This window comes from Chrysemys picta, chromosome 4, assembly GCF_011386835.1.
Source record: "Chrysemys picta bellii isolate R12L10 chromosome 4, ASM1138683v2, whole genome shotgun sequence".
NCBI classification, from domain to species: Eukaryota; Metazoa; Chordata; order Testudines; family Emydidae; genus Chrysemys; species Chrysemys picta.
Window position 1 is genome coordinate 76,415,125 of NC_088794.1, and position 13,406 is coordinate 76,428,530.

The 13,406-nt window shown below is 42.1% G+C and overlaps 1 long non-coding RNA gene across 1 annotated transcript in view; it reads right to left on the bottom strand.

The window, feature by feature from the left end:
- Positions 1-13,406, bottom strand: part of LOC101951907 (uncharacterized) — a 57,201-nt gene that overhangs the window by 22,879 nt on the left and 20,916 nt on the right. Inside the window, exon 3 of the long non-coding RNA XR_256605.5 lies at positions 5,191-5,233. This is a non-coding gene — a long non-coding RNA (uncharacterized LOC101951907). The remainder of the gene's footprint in view (positions 1-5,190; positions 5,234-13,406) is intronic.

Consider the following 13,406-nt stretch of genomic DNA (forward strand, 5'->3'; position numbering starts at 1 on the left):
TGTAATGAGCCAAAGCATCCAAATGGTTGGGTGCTTAATCAAACTGAAACTTTTGACCTTCTTACTTTGTCAGTGCATTCATATAATTCTCCTTTACTTTACAGCTATATGCAGGTAGAGGGAGAACAGATGCTCACACATTTATAGAGGCGCCATTTGTACAACAAACATTAGGGTAGTCAGTTGGCATTTGTTTCCATTCCAAATTTGACACTAGTTAGGCAGCTGGTTTTATGTGACCATCACTTATCACACAAAATCACAAGCATCTCGTTCTTACCTAGCAATTCCCCCTCTTCATTGGTTTGTTGTATCTGCATGTTGTTTCTCATCTTAACTTATACCGTTTGCTCTTTGGGGCACTATCTTTTGTCATATGTCTGTACAGCACCTCTCCCCAAGAGACTGGGGCCTCTAGATGTTACTGCAGTATATATAATAATAACGATAGGCACTGAGGCCCAGGTCCTGAAATCAATGGGTGTTAGGTGCCTAAATATCTTCCAGGAGCTGGACTTGAATGCTAGTCTTGGAGGCAAACAATCCATGTATGAAACTATGAGCACAGGATATGGCCTTTTGCCTCTACTTTTTAGGGCTTTATGGGTGGTAATTTCCTGGAGGCTGGAACATGACAGAATTTATTAGGTATTGTTACAAAAGATGACAAAATTCCAGAGACTATTTTACAAAGTGCAAAAATGTGCATTCACTTCTGGGCAAACATTTAAAAATATGTGTCCAAGTGACTTGCCCAAGGTCACATAGCAAGTCAGTAAAAGAGCGAGGACCAGAACCCACGAGTCCTGAGACATAGTCACCTGTGAAGGCAAAATCTCAACCAGGCATTGTAACTGAATAATCTGAGGGTTCTTTAGAAAGTACGCTGTTTGGCTAACTTTTCCAGTATGAATTAATTGCAAGTCTCTTTCCAGCTCTTATTGGTTGTCTCAGAACACAAATATGCCCACCTTAAATCCTCCTCTTTGCTACACAATCCATGCTAAGCCATTGTTTAGTATTGTTTTGCTGACCTAAAGAAAACTACCTCCAGCAAATGATGTGTTCAGAACTCATAGAATTGATAGTGGAATACTTGACATAATCTTCTTTCACTATGGAAGAACATTCTGCGTGACAGGAGCTGTTTACCAGACAAATCCCACTTGAAGCTTAAAACTAGGGCTTGTCTACATTGGCACTTTACAGTGCTGCAACTTTCTTGCTCAGGGGGGTGAAAAAAATACCCCCCTGAGCGCAGCAAGTTTCAACGCTGTAAAGTGCCAGTGTAAACAGTGCACCAGCGCTGGGAGCTACGCCTCTCATGGAGGTGGTTTTTTTAGAGCACTGGGAGAGCTCTCTCCCAGCGCTGCGCTGCAACCACACAAGCCACGTTAAAGCGCTGCCGCAGCATTGCCAGTGTAGACTAGCCCCTGGTGAAGTTTGTTTTAAGATGAATTCAGAATGATGATGTTACACTTGTTTCCAGACAGACAATGCTCACAAAAAATGTATAAATTCCTCACCACAAATACAAAATAGGGCTTTGGAACCTGCACATATTCCGCCCCACCCCCAACCACTAGTGTTTGGGCTCACACAACACTTTAATGCATTCTAATCTCAGGCATGTTGTAGGTCTAAATAAAAAGTACATCTGGAATTAGAACATGACTCAGAGAAGTAGCGGCCAAAATATTCACCTGGTTCATTTTGACCAATTATGTGAAGGATGGATTTAAAATCAGCACAGTTATTTCTGTGGCTGTTTTCAGAAGGGATGGAAATTTGAGATTTTTCTTCTGTAACAAAGTAGCACCAAATCAATTCTGATCAGTAAATTTATTCTCTTATTCAATAGGGTATCATAAACCCACACAAAATAGGAGCGTTAGCTGCTGCTGTGCATGTCTGAAAAAATCAGCTATATCTCTGAGTTATATTGGGGAAAGGGAAAACTTCTGTGCTGCTTATTCAATCTGAGGTCCAGTTCATTTCTCATCTTCTATGTTAATGAGCTGATTTTATGGGGCCAAATCCAAACTCATGCAAAACTTGCTTTGAATTCATTGGGCTCAATTCTGCTTCCATTTACACTGGACTAAATCCAGAATAACTATTGACTTTAGTAAAGTTTCCAGATTTACAGAAGTGTAAATGGAAGCAGAATTTATTTCAGAAGGAGTTCTGGGTGATTAAAAACAGAGTAAGCCCTGGGGAATTGACCCATTATTATACAGCTGTGTACTTGGTGCTGTACAAAACACAGAGGAAAACCCAGTTATGGCTCTCTATTTATTTTGTTGTTAAGAAATACAGTATAGTGCTATAATACCAACTAAACTCACTTACTGGAATGTGAATGTAGAGAAAGTGGTGGCTTGCTTGGTGCACTAGGGAACACAGTGAGTTCAGGCCCTAAGTGGTGAGCTGGACAAAGGAGTGAAGAATGAAGTAGTGGACAAATGCCTTGGGTGAGAGGAAGAGAATGAAACAGTGACTAAGAAGAGGAGAAGAGAAGTGTAGACAAGAGAGAGGATGCACAGAATCTTGAAAGTGAGGATGAGAAGTTTGAACTTGATATGTCAGCCAAGAGGAAGACAGTGAAGGGACCAGGTTGCTGGTGCAGCAGGAGAAAAAGGAACTTTTAACAGTGACAAGGCGAGAAACAGGGACACAAGAAGGAGATGACATTGCTACATAACACTACAACAGTTCCTGTGTCTCTGACTGTGAGGAGTTAATGTGAATGTACCTCTTATAACTTCACAAAAACCTTATTATTCTGCGTAGGATTTGTTGAGACTTCCCTCGAGCAGGACTGTGTGTATTTTCAGAGCTTTCCATCTGTTTATCAAACAAGTTCTACTAGTAGCTGAAAAGTAGCAGACAATTCCTAGTATGAGTATTATGAGTATACATATGTTCTTTCTGTCCTATTTCCATTTGCAATGAGCAGACCACAGGAGGTGAAAAGGTTTGGTTCAGTTTGTGGTTTGCATCATACACTCAGACCATGATCATATACTATCACTACACTCACATGCAACACGTTCACAACATATCCCACACCAAGATCATATACTATCATGATGTATATGGTATAATAACCTAAATAGACAGAAAGATGCTTATTCACAATTTACCCCAAATCCCTGAGACTGGAAATCTCACACAAAAGATGCTCCTGATTGGAGACGGTGAGGTGGCATAAAGAGGTTACTTTGCTGGTGTAGGGGCAGCTCTAAGTTACAATGGCCCAAATGAATACTACAGTAGAAGAGGATTGGCTGGATGTAGTAGTTCCTTGGCCATGCCTCCTTTTTCTTCATTATGCCACCAGTGCTAGAATGCCCCATGTGGGCCCTTTGCTCCTGGGAATACCTTCATGAAGGTGGAAGCAGCAGATAGCTGGTTAAGCTGGATTTTCTGCCTGCTTTTTGTTGCTGGAACAGTGCTAAGTGGGTTGAATAGGGGCCACGATCTTTCTCTCAGATGAAATTGCGGGTGAATTCCTTGGCAGCCACCAACAGACTTCTAAGGATACATTTTGGCCCTTAGATTCCATTACAAGGTGGGTTTTGTTTAGTTTTGTTTTTTGTCCCATAGCCTTTTTGTCATTAGCTCCTTCGATTAACTTCTCCACACAGTTAAATCAGTCCTGTCTGTGCCTAACTGCGTTTGGGCTGATCTGAGTGGATACAGACTACAATGGGACTTCGCTAAAAAATAGAACGACCATGCTAGAAACCTGTTCCTCTATGGCATGATTCCAAAAACTGTCATGAAAGGGGAGGAAGCTGTAATGACAAAGAATGAATGGGTTGGAATTAGATCAGGATTGTTTTTCTCCTGAAGTGATAGAATCACATAAACTTGGGAGCTAAGGTTGTGGTATCTATCTGTAAGAATCAGTGTTCCAGCAGCTCAGAGCCTGGCTCTTACTTGTTGATGGTATGACAGTGATGTGGATGAGGATGTCAGGAAGAAGAAAGATAACTTAACCTAAAGAGACAGGACATACAACAAACAGAAACACCAGATAAGAAAGAAAGGATTTAAACTAAAGATGAAACAGATCATTTGAGTCCAGGTATGAGTGTGATCTTTTGGTTTGAGCATGGTGGTTGTCAGCAGGGCCGGCTCCAGGGTTTTTGCCGCCCCAAGCAACCCCCCACCCCCCCAAGCCGCGATCGCGATCTGCTGCACTTCAGCCACGACTGTACGGACACCGCTTCATTCTTCGGCAGCAATTCGGTGGCGGGTCCTTCCCGCCAAGAGGGAGTGATGGACCCACGCCGAATTGCCGCTGAAGAGCCGGATTTGCCGCCCCCTTCCATGTGCCGCCCCAAGTACCAGCTTGCTACGCTGGTGCCTGGAGCCGGCCCTGGTTGTCAGGACTCCTGGATCTTAATGGCTAGTTCTGCCATAGTTTTGATGTGTGACCATGAATATATCATTAACCTTTCATTATATCAATTTACTCATCTGTGAAAAAGCCATAATAATATTTATCTAAAGAAGTGCAAAGTGGATTTTCCAGTAATTAAACCCAATTTGTGCGATTTTTTGGCTATTTAATCACATTTTTATTGATTTGTTCATACTTATTTTATAGGTTTGTCATCAGTGTTAAAATAAAGTGTTATTTTAGGATTCCAGTCCTTTTGGGAAACTGGAATATAAATACATTAATTGGGGGAAAAATAAACAAAAAAGAACTTGAAATAAATGTCCGAGCTCATTTGAGTTACTCACTTTAGTTACTCCAGATTTACAGCAGTCTAATGGATATCAAAATTTGGTTCTTATGGTGTCTTCATATATTTGAAAAAGTTAAAGATCAAGGGGAGAGAGGAATTGTTTAGGATGATCGAAGGGATTAAATTAGTTAAGGGAAAATTTAAAACAGGCTGAATATCAGGAAAACACTTGTAATGGTGAGATCTGTTAGAGCATGAAATAGTGTCCTCAGGAAATAGTTAGTCCCATCCTATGAGTCATTTGGAAATGGATTAGACAAAGCACTCAGAAATATATCAAAGGCATTTTCTAATTTCTATGATTCCATGGTATTCTAAATGGATTCAATAATTCTAGTTGCCATGACACTCACAAAGACCAGTAGGTAGACGCCATACTTTTAAGTAGACAGCAGTAAGCCAGTGAAGAACAAGAAACAAAATTAACCTGTGTCAGAAGTGTGAAAGATTCGTTCCATTTGTTAATCCATCTGGGAAAAGGAGAAACATAATTAAAAATACATGTCTATGCTCTCCTGAAAAAAACTTTGCAGCAGCCCCTAAATTAGTAAGAATCTAAATAGTAACAATTACATTAATTTCATTACTGAAGGAGCAAGGTCACAACAACAGCAATTATCTGTAATTTCCCATTCTGGCAATTATATTATTATGAAAATGATCACTTGCTAAGTGCAATAAGGCTTCCAGGGGCACTAAAGTGAATTCTTGTTCACTTCAGCATGCTTACTAATTGTGTTCAAGACCTTAGGGTAATGTGATTAACATTGCTTTTGTTTCATTGGCAGAACAACAAACAATAGAGAGATGGTTCTTCTTTCATGCCTGGTACCCATTTTGTTCAGGGGTGTAATATTTATACTAATACATCCCATAATGTAGTTACATCACTATAAACTCCAGTACTATATAAACCATATGCGAATGAGTCATACCAGTACAAGCGGGTTTATATTGTTAGAACTGGCTTCACACTAGAGTGGTTGTACACTCTAGCTATAATACCAGTACAGAGTACCAGTATATGTGTGTAGACAAGGCCTTACTTACACTGCTTTTATACAGGCAAATCTATTAAATTAACTGGCATTACTCCTGAGTCAGAGACACTTAAGTGAGCTTAGAATTTGGCCCACTTCTTTTATTATTTTGCATTTATTTACTTTTGTACATCTCCCATCAATATAGCAACTAAGGGTTTTGATTAAAAAAATAAAATAAAACCACAAGTAATGTATGCCACCTTCTCCCTACATTGACAGGGCCTGGCATGAAAACTAAAACTACCACTAGCATAACTGCCATCAGCAAACTTTTGGAAGTCAAATGTTACCCAAGATACAAAACCACATTTTTATTAGTAAGATTTCTAGTGATGCTGCTTGGCTTGAGTGGCTAGTCAATATTCAGGGGAAGGTATATCTTTGGTGCAATCCTGTACATTTACAAAGAATGTACATAATATCCTGTTTCCCTGAACACAGTAGGAACAAAATCAGCAGCCAGGTTCCTTGTTCAGAAGTTCAAGCCTACTTCCCAGCCAGTCCTGTGCCATTAAAAAAATCTCTTTCTCTTGCCTTTCCTCCAGGGATACACTCAGACTGTTTCTTTCACTGTCAGTTGGCTTTCAGTCTAGCTTTTGACACACACAGCTCCACCAATCAATGCCCAAGCTCCTGGGGTTTCAATCAGTCCCAAGGAAACCTCTCTTATTCTGTTAGTTCTTGCTCATGCCTTCCCAATTGGCCCTGTGGCTTGGGCGATGTCTTCTATTGTTTCAGCTATCTTACTCCACAGATGAGGTTAATTGTTTCTTCCCTTTAGCCTGAGTGGAAGGTGACTGCCCATCAGCATAGATCAAATACTTGCTTACTGGTAGCCACCAACACCCTCCAGCACAATATTTATTATCTGTATTGCAGTAGTGCCTGGGAACCCCAGTCATTCATGGATTCATAGAGTATAAAGCCAGATTATTTTATTTATTTATAGAAGGACAACTGTGATCATCTAGTTCAGGGATTCTCAACCATTTTCTTTCTGAGCCTCCCCTCCCCCTGCATATGCTATAAAAACTCCAGGGCCTAGCAGGGACTTAAGGCAGGGACCTTGGGCATAGGTGTAGTTTGACTTCTATTTGGGGGGGGGGGGGGAGAGAGCAGGGCCAGCGGGGCTCGAGTTAGGTCCACACAGCATGGTCCAGGGAGGGAGTGCCACCTCCACTCCCTGACTCACCTCAGCAGGCCACCCAGCCTGTTTGGGTTGGGGGGATGGGCAACCAAAAAGTATAAATCAAAGGTGGGGGACTCAGCTCAAAAAGTTTGAAAACAGCTTAGGGTGCAGGCAGGAGGTAACTAGGGGCTGTGCGCAGACAGGGGGGTATCTCAGGGTGCAGCGAGAAGGGTACTAGGAGCTGTGTGCTGGGAGGGCTCCCCTGTGGTCCCTGTTCCCAGAGGACTCTGCTAGCCATGGAGCTAGGTCTCCCAACCCGGGTGGCTCTTACCGGCTGCCTCTGCAAGAGCAAAGGGTGCTGGGAGCTGAGGGGCAACTTCGACCCTGGGCACCAGCAGCAGCAGGAGACGAGGCAACACTTCGGCTGCCTGCTCCATGGCACCAGCCAGAGCAGCAGCTGCTGTGCACTGCCCGGCTCAGACTTCCTACCTCCGACCTGGCCAGGGGTCAGGGAGAGAAGGAGATGGAGAGGGGACGTGTGGCGCTGCCCCTGGGACTGCCCTGCTCTTGCGCTGCAGTTTGGGGGAGGAGGCAACAACCTCCTGTGCAGGGTTGGGTCACAGAGACCCCCTTGGAACTGTCACCTGATGTGCTGAGACTACCTCTGAGCCTGTTTTCCCGGCCGGCTTGGGACTTCAGAATCCTGCCTTGTTGATCCAGACGTGTTAGCCTGCTGCAAACACAGACCCAGGTATGAACCACATCCCCCAAAGCTGCAGACTTAACTGAAAATGGCTTAGCAAGTGCTCCTGTCTCTAGCACCCGGACACCCATCTCCCAATGGGATCCAAACCCCAAATAAATCTGTTTTACTCTGTATAAAGTTTATACAGGGTAAACTCATAAATTGTCCACCCTCTATAACACTGATAGAGAGATATGCACAGCTGTTTGCTCCCCCAGGTATTAATTACTTATTCTGAGTTAATTAATAGCAAAAAGTGATTAGATTAAGTATAAAAAGTAGGATTTAAGTGGTTCCAAGTAATAACAGACAGAATAAAGTAAGTTACCAAGCAAAATAAAATAAAACAAAAATAAAACAAAAAAAAAAGTCTAAGCCTAATACATTAAGAAACTGATTTCAGATACAAATCTCACCCTCAGATGTTCCAGTAAGCTTCTTTCACAGACTGGACTCCTTCCTAGTCTGGGCCCAATCCTTTCCCCTGATACAGTTCTTGTTAGCTCCAGCTCAGGTGGTAACTAGGGGATTTCTCATGACTGGACCCTCCTTTGTTCTGTTCCACCCCGTATATAGCTTTGGCACAAGGTGAGATCTTTTGTCTCTCTGGGTCCCCACCTGTCCTTCTAAATGGAAAAGCGCCATCTTTAAGATGGAGTCCAGTACCATGTCACATGTTCTGTGAGACCCCAAGTCTTCATTCTTCCTGGCTTGACACTCAGGGAGGCTTGCAAGTAAACAAAGCCATTTACAACCGATTGTCCTAGTTGATGGAGCCATCAAGATTCCAAACCAGCATTAATGGCCCACACCTTGCATAATTACAATAGGACTTCAGAGTTATATTTCATATTTTTAGTTTCAGATACAAGAATGATACATTTATACAAATAGGATGAACACACTCAGTAGATTATAAGCTTTGTAATGATACCTTACAAGAGATCTTTTGCATGAAGCATATTCCAGTTACATTATATTCACACTCATTAGCATATTTTCATAAAATCATATGGAGTGCAATGTCACACCTCCATGCCCCCTAACTCTGCCCCATGGGGAGCACCAGGGCTCGGGCTCCTGGATTCAGCCCTGCAGCTCCCAGCAACAGCCCTGCGGGGGTGTGTGCCAGGGGGAGCTTCAGCCCCACAGGGGGTGCTGGAAATAGGGGCCTCCGCCCTGTGGGGGGTGTCAGGAATAGGGACTTCAGCTCCACGCCTCTCAGCTTCAGCCCCGATGGGGGTGCCGGGGATCGGGGATTCAGCTCCGGCTCCTGACTTCAGCCCCATGGGAAGTGATGGGGCTTGGGGTTTCAGCTGCAGGGCCCTGTGGCCCCCTTGAAAGGGCTTGCAGACCCCCAGGGGGCCATGGATCCCCGGTTGAGAACCCCGATCTAGTTTGACCTAGTTTGGCCTTAGTATTTCCCTGACTTAATTCCTATTTGAAGTATAGCATACCACAGTTCATGAGCCTATTGTGCTAGACACTGTAAAAGAACAGCCCAAACCCCAACCAACAAAATAATAAAGATTCAAACCCCACTCCCTGAGTCTTTAGGCAAGGCAAACAACCAGAAATGGGCCCTAAAAAGATAATCTGGAACTCCTGCTGACTCTTCCACATCATCAGCTGACATAGTGGCTGAATGAAGTCAGCATAACTTAGAGCAGTTTTGGCATTTGGCCAGGCCAGGATCGAGGGAGTAGGAAGAATGTAGCTCAGGAAAAAAAAAAAAAAAAAAGAAAAGAAAAGAAAGAAAAAGAAAACCATCAAGGAGAAATTTGCACCACCACCACCACCACCAAAAAAACAACAACAACCCAACACTGCACATTCAAATCCATTTGGTTTCCATAGGTTTTTGGATTCAACTCCCTCTAGCTAAATCCATGCCCTCTGGGTTTTGGCTGGCTCCTATCCAGAAGAGAGTCATTTTCCAGTTCTGTTTCAGATATAACCAACATTTTGTGAGAACAACGGTTTCTGCCAAGTTGGTAGAAATCTAGGGAGATCAGTGATCTTGTAAGATTTTCACCATTTGGGACTAAAATATCATAACAACAACTATTGAGATTTGACACTGTCAGATTCAGTTCTGAGCCCTAGCCCTGATGGACAACCACAAAATCTAATCTAGATCCAGATCTTAACACTGCTTTCTCAGCCCAACTCCACAATGAGCCGACTGTTGAACAAAATAAATGGTCCTTATGTTGTGCCCTGAAACGCCTCCAGACTCAAAATATTGCAATCCACCAATCCACCAAGGAGACTGGATCCCAAAGGCATGCAAGGAGAGCCCACTGCTATTGGTCCCACAGAAACATCAAGGCACCAACGGCAAGTGCATTCCAGCTGATCTTAATGACAAAGACTAATTCTCATTAGTCACTAGAAGGGCACTAATCACTGTAGGATTATACTGAGACACATTTTATGTTATCGATTCCATGACTATAAAATTATAAAACACACACTGTCTGCAACAGCGTCACAACATGTGCAGACACGTAGTGGGCTTGACACACTAGCTCTGAGCTTTCGCATACATTTAAATGTAAGAATTTCAATAGTTAATTACACTTTCCTGTTACCCCAAAAAGGGGTAGTAGGAACGCCTGACCTGAAATGTCCTAGAGTCTAATGAGAATTAAAATAATTGTTGCAATAATCCCCAGGTTTTGTAAACTTTAAATGTATCTGTTATGATTCCTACATGCAGCAAATAAACTAGCCCTATTTGAATCTATGGTAAAATGTTCATCCATAAAATTGTAGTGATAGGAGGGTTCTTTTTACAATTTAATAGACTTGATTCTGGTCTCATGCTAGTTTTATCTTGGAGTAACTCCACTGACTAAACTGGAGTTATTCCCAATGTGCATTGGTACGAGATCAGAATCAGATCCAGTAGCACTAAAAGTTGTTTTACAATGAGTGTCACAGTATGATATTAACTTGTGACAACAAGCTGCATTGCTGTAGTCTCATGAAGGCTCAAATCCCCTATACTTTGTGTAGCAGCATTTACCTCTAGCTTGGTCTCAGGGAACTGTGCCCTCAGGGCTGGGTTCCTTGCTTGTGCAGCCTTTATGGTTAGCTCCAGTTCTGCAGCTTGTTCCATTTCTTTAGGCTACTCTTTCCAAAGAGCTCTAGTCTAGATCTCCCTTCCAGGTGCAGGAAAGGTTATTTTCTCTCTCTGGATGAAGTGAAACTAACATCTGTCTTACTAGTTACTTTTAAAGTGTTTCTCTGGAGTACAGGAGTGTAAACACAAATATGGAATCTTTGGTTAATCTCCATGTTTACATTTTTTTCCCCAAAATTTTCTCCCCCCTCCTTTAAAGTACACTTTGTGTTGGTGAAAGATATTAGACTGGCAACCCTGAAAACTGAAAGCATAAGCTTAGGTAACAGTATCATAACTTAGGTAAAGCACCAGAGTGCTTGGATAAGACACTTTTTAGGGCTGATACAGTAGGAGGAATTCACTCTCCATCTCCATTTAATTACTGGCCTTTCTGATGAGACTACCAAGCATGGAGCCAACTAGTGTTAATTATAATAGTGGTGGATAGTGTGATATAGGGCCAAGGAACTGGACTGAATACTACCAGCAGGGCTGATGAGACGGGGGGAAGCCCATACAAATTATCAGGGCCCGGCGGTCCGGAAGGGGGCCCGGGCCCCGGCTACCCCGGCTTCCCCTCAGCTCCTCGGCCCTGTTTAGCCGGTCCATCCTTGCTGGGGGGCCTGCAAATTTTTTTCACCGAGGCCTGAACCTGCTCTGGCGGCCCTGACTACCAGGCAGCATGTAGGTCATTGAAGAGTTGTCAGATGATAACCTTCTGTCACTATACTCTAAGGTGGATTTTGAACCAAAATCATTTGTATTTATTATTTTGTTCTACTTTTTATATTTAAGACATTGAAATGGCAATTTGCATCTCTTCTGCATTTCATTATTCAATTGAAAATGTTTTTATTCTGAGCTGTGTGTTTCTGCCTCTTCTGATAATTATTTTTTTCTTTTAAAAACAGAAGTGGAGAATCTAGAAAAAATATTTTGTGCTGTAAAAAGAACAGGAGTACTTGTGGCACCTTAGAGACTAACAAATTTATTAGAGCATAAGCTTTCGTGAGCTACAGCATATATTATATATTATTTATATTATATGCATCCTAAGAAGTGGGCTGTAGACCACGAAAGCTTATGCTCTAATAAATTTGTTAGTCTCTAAGGTGCCACAAGTACTCCTGTTCTTTTTGTGGATACAGACTAACACGGCTGCTACTCTGAAACCTGTCATTTTGTGCTGTGTTAATTAACATGGCAATGTGCCATGCTCACGTTTATGTCACAGCCATAAGAGATTGTTTAGAAAAATGCAAACCTTCTGGTGTCTACAGGAAGTACCATTACTTTTGATAGCTGTCCTTAGTAGACATACTAGTATGAAGATATCCCTGTGGAATATCCATTAGAGATGTGAAGTACTGTTCATCATGGCACATAATAAAATCAACCATCAAAAGTGAAGTAAAAAAAAAGTATGTTTTTATACCAGAATAGCTAGATCAATATAAAATCGTAGCAGAGGCAAGCACTGTGGGTTTTACCTTGATGTAGCAAGTCAAGATAACCACAGGTGGGGGTTATAGCTCCACTCTGAGGTAAAAGCTACGTCTGCCTTGTCTCCACTAGGATTTTATATGGAGATAGTTATCTCAATATTAAAAACACATCTTTTCTGCAGTGAAGACAAAGCACAAGAGAGCTTGAACAGTTTAGGAGGGTTTTAAAATGTAGATGGCAAGTCAAAATCTCATCCGTCTTCAAAACTGCCCTTCCATGAAACCTACAGAGACAAGGTGGGTGAGGTAGAATCTTTTATAGACCAACTTCTGTTGGTGAAAGAGACAGGCTTTTGAGCTATACGGAGTTTTTCTGCAGGTCTGGGAAAGGAAGAGTGTCATAGCTAAATACAAGATCAAACAGATAAGTTTAGCATAAGTAGTTAGCACATATTCTAAGGAACCGTTCAAGGTAGAGTGGCCTGTTCTGTAAAACTGTCAAAGGAAAACTGTAAATCATGGTAGCTTTGCCTTTTTTTGCTTGCAGAACAGGATCATGCAAGATATGGTGTTTTCTGTATGGAATATTTCACTTTACATTTAGTCTGAGGGTGGCAAATAGCCTGGGGTCTCCTATTTATGATTCCCTCCCTATCTGGGATTTCAGATGTGTTTGACATAAAGACCCATGTTTGTATTAGAGCTATATAAATAATAATGCTAATTTACATTTCTACAGACCCATCAGTTTGAAATCTCCAACCACTTTGCAGTTGTTAACTCACCAGCTCCCTGTGATGCAGATATGTATTTTTACTCTCATTTTACATATGAAGAAATTGAGGCACAGATAATTAAGAGGCTTGGGCTATATCTTTCACTAGCATAAAAGGCGTTTTTTTTTACAGTGAAATAGCTGACATGCTTTAGCTATCCTGCTGTAAAATCCTAATGGAGACAAGGCTCCTGTAGTTACCACAAGTAGCTAGGCAGATCAGCATTGTACCACCGCCGATGGCGTTCTTGCCTAGTTTATCTCACAGGAAAACTACAGGGCCTTGTCTCCACTGGGATTTTACAGAGGGATAACTAACACTTGTTAATCATTCTGTGGTAAAAACACACCTGTTTTTTTAGCAGTGAAGACAAAG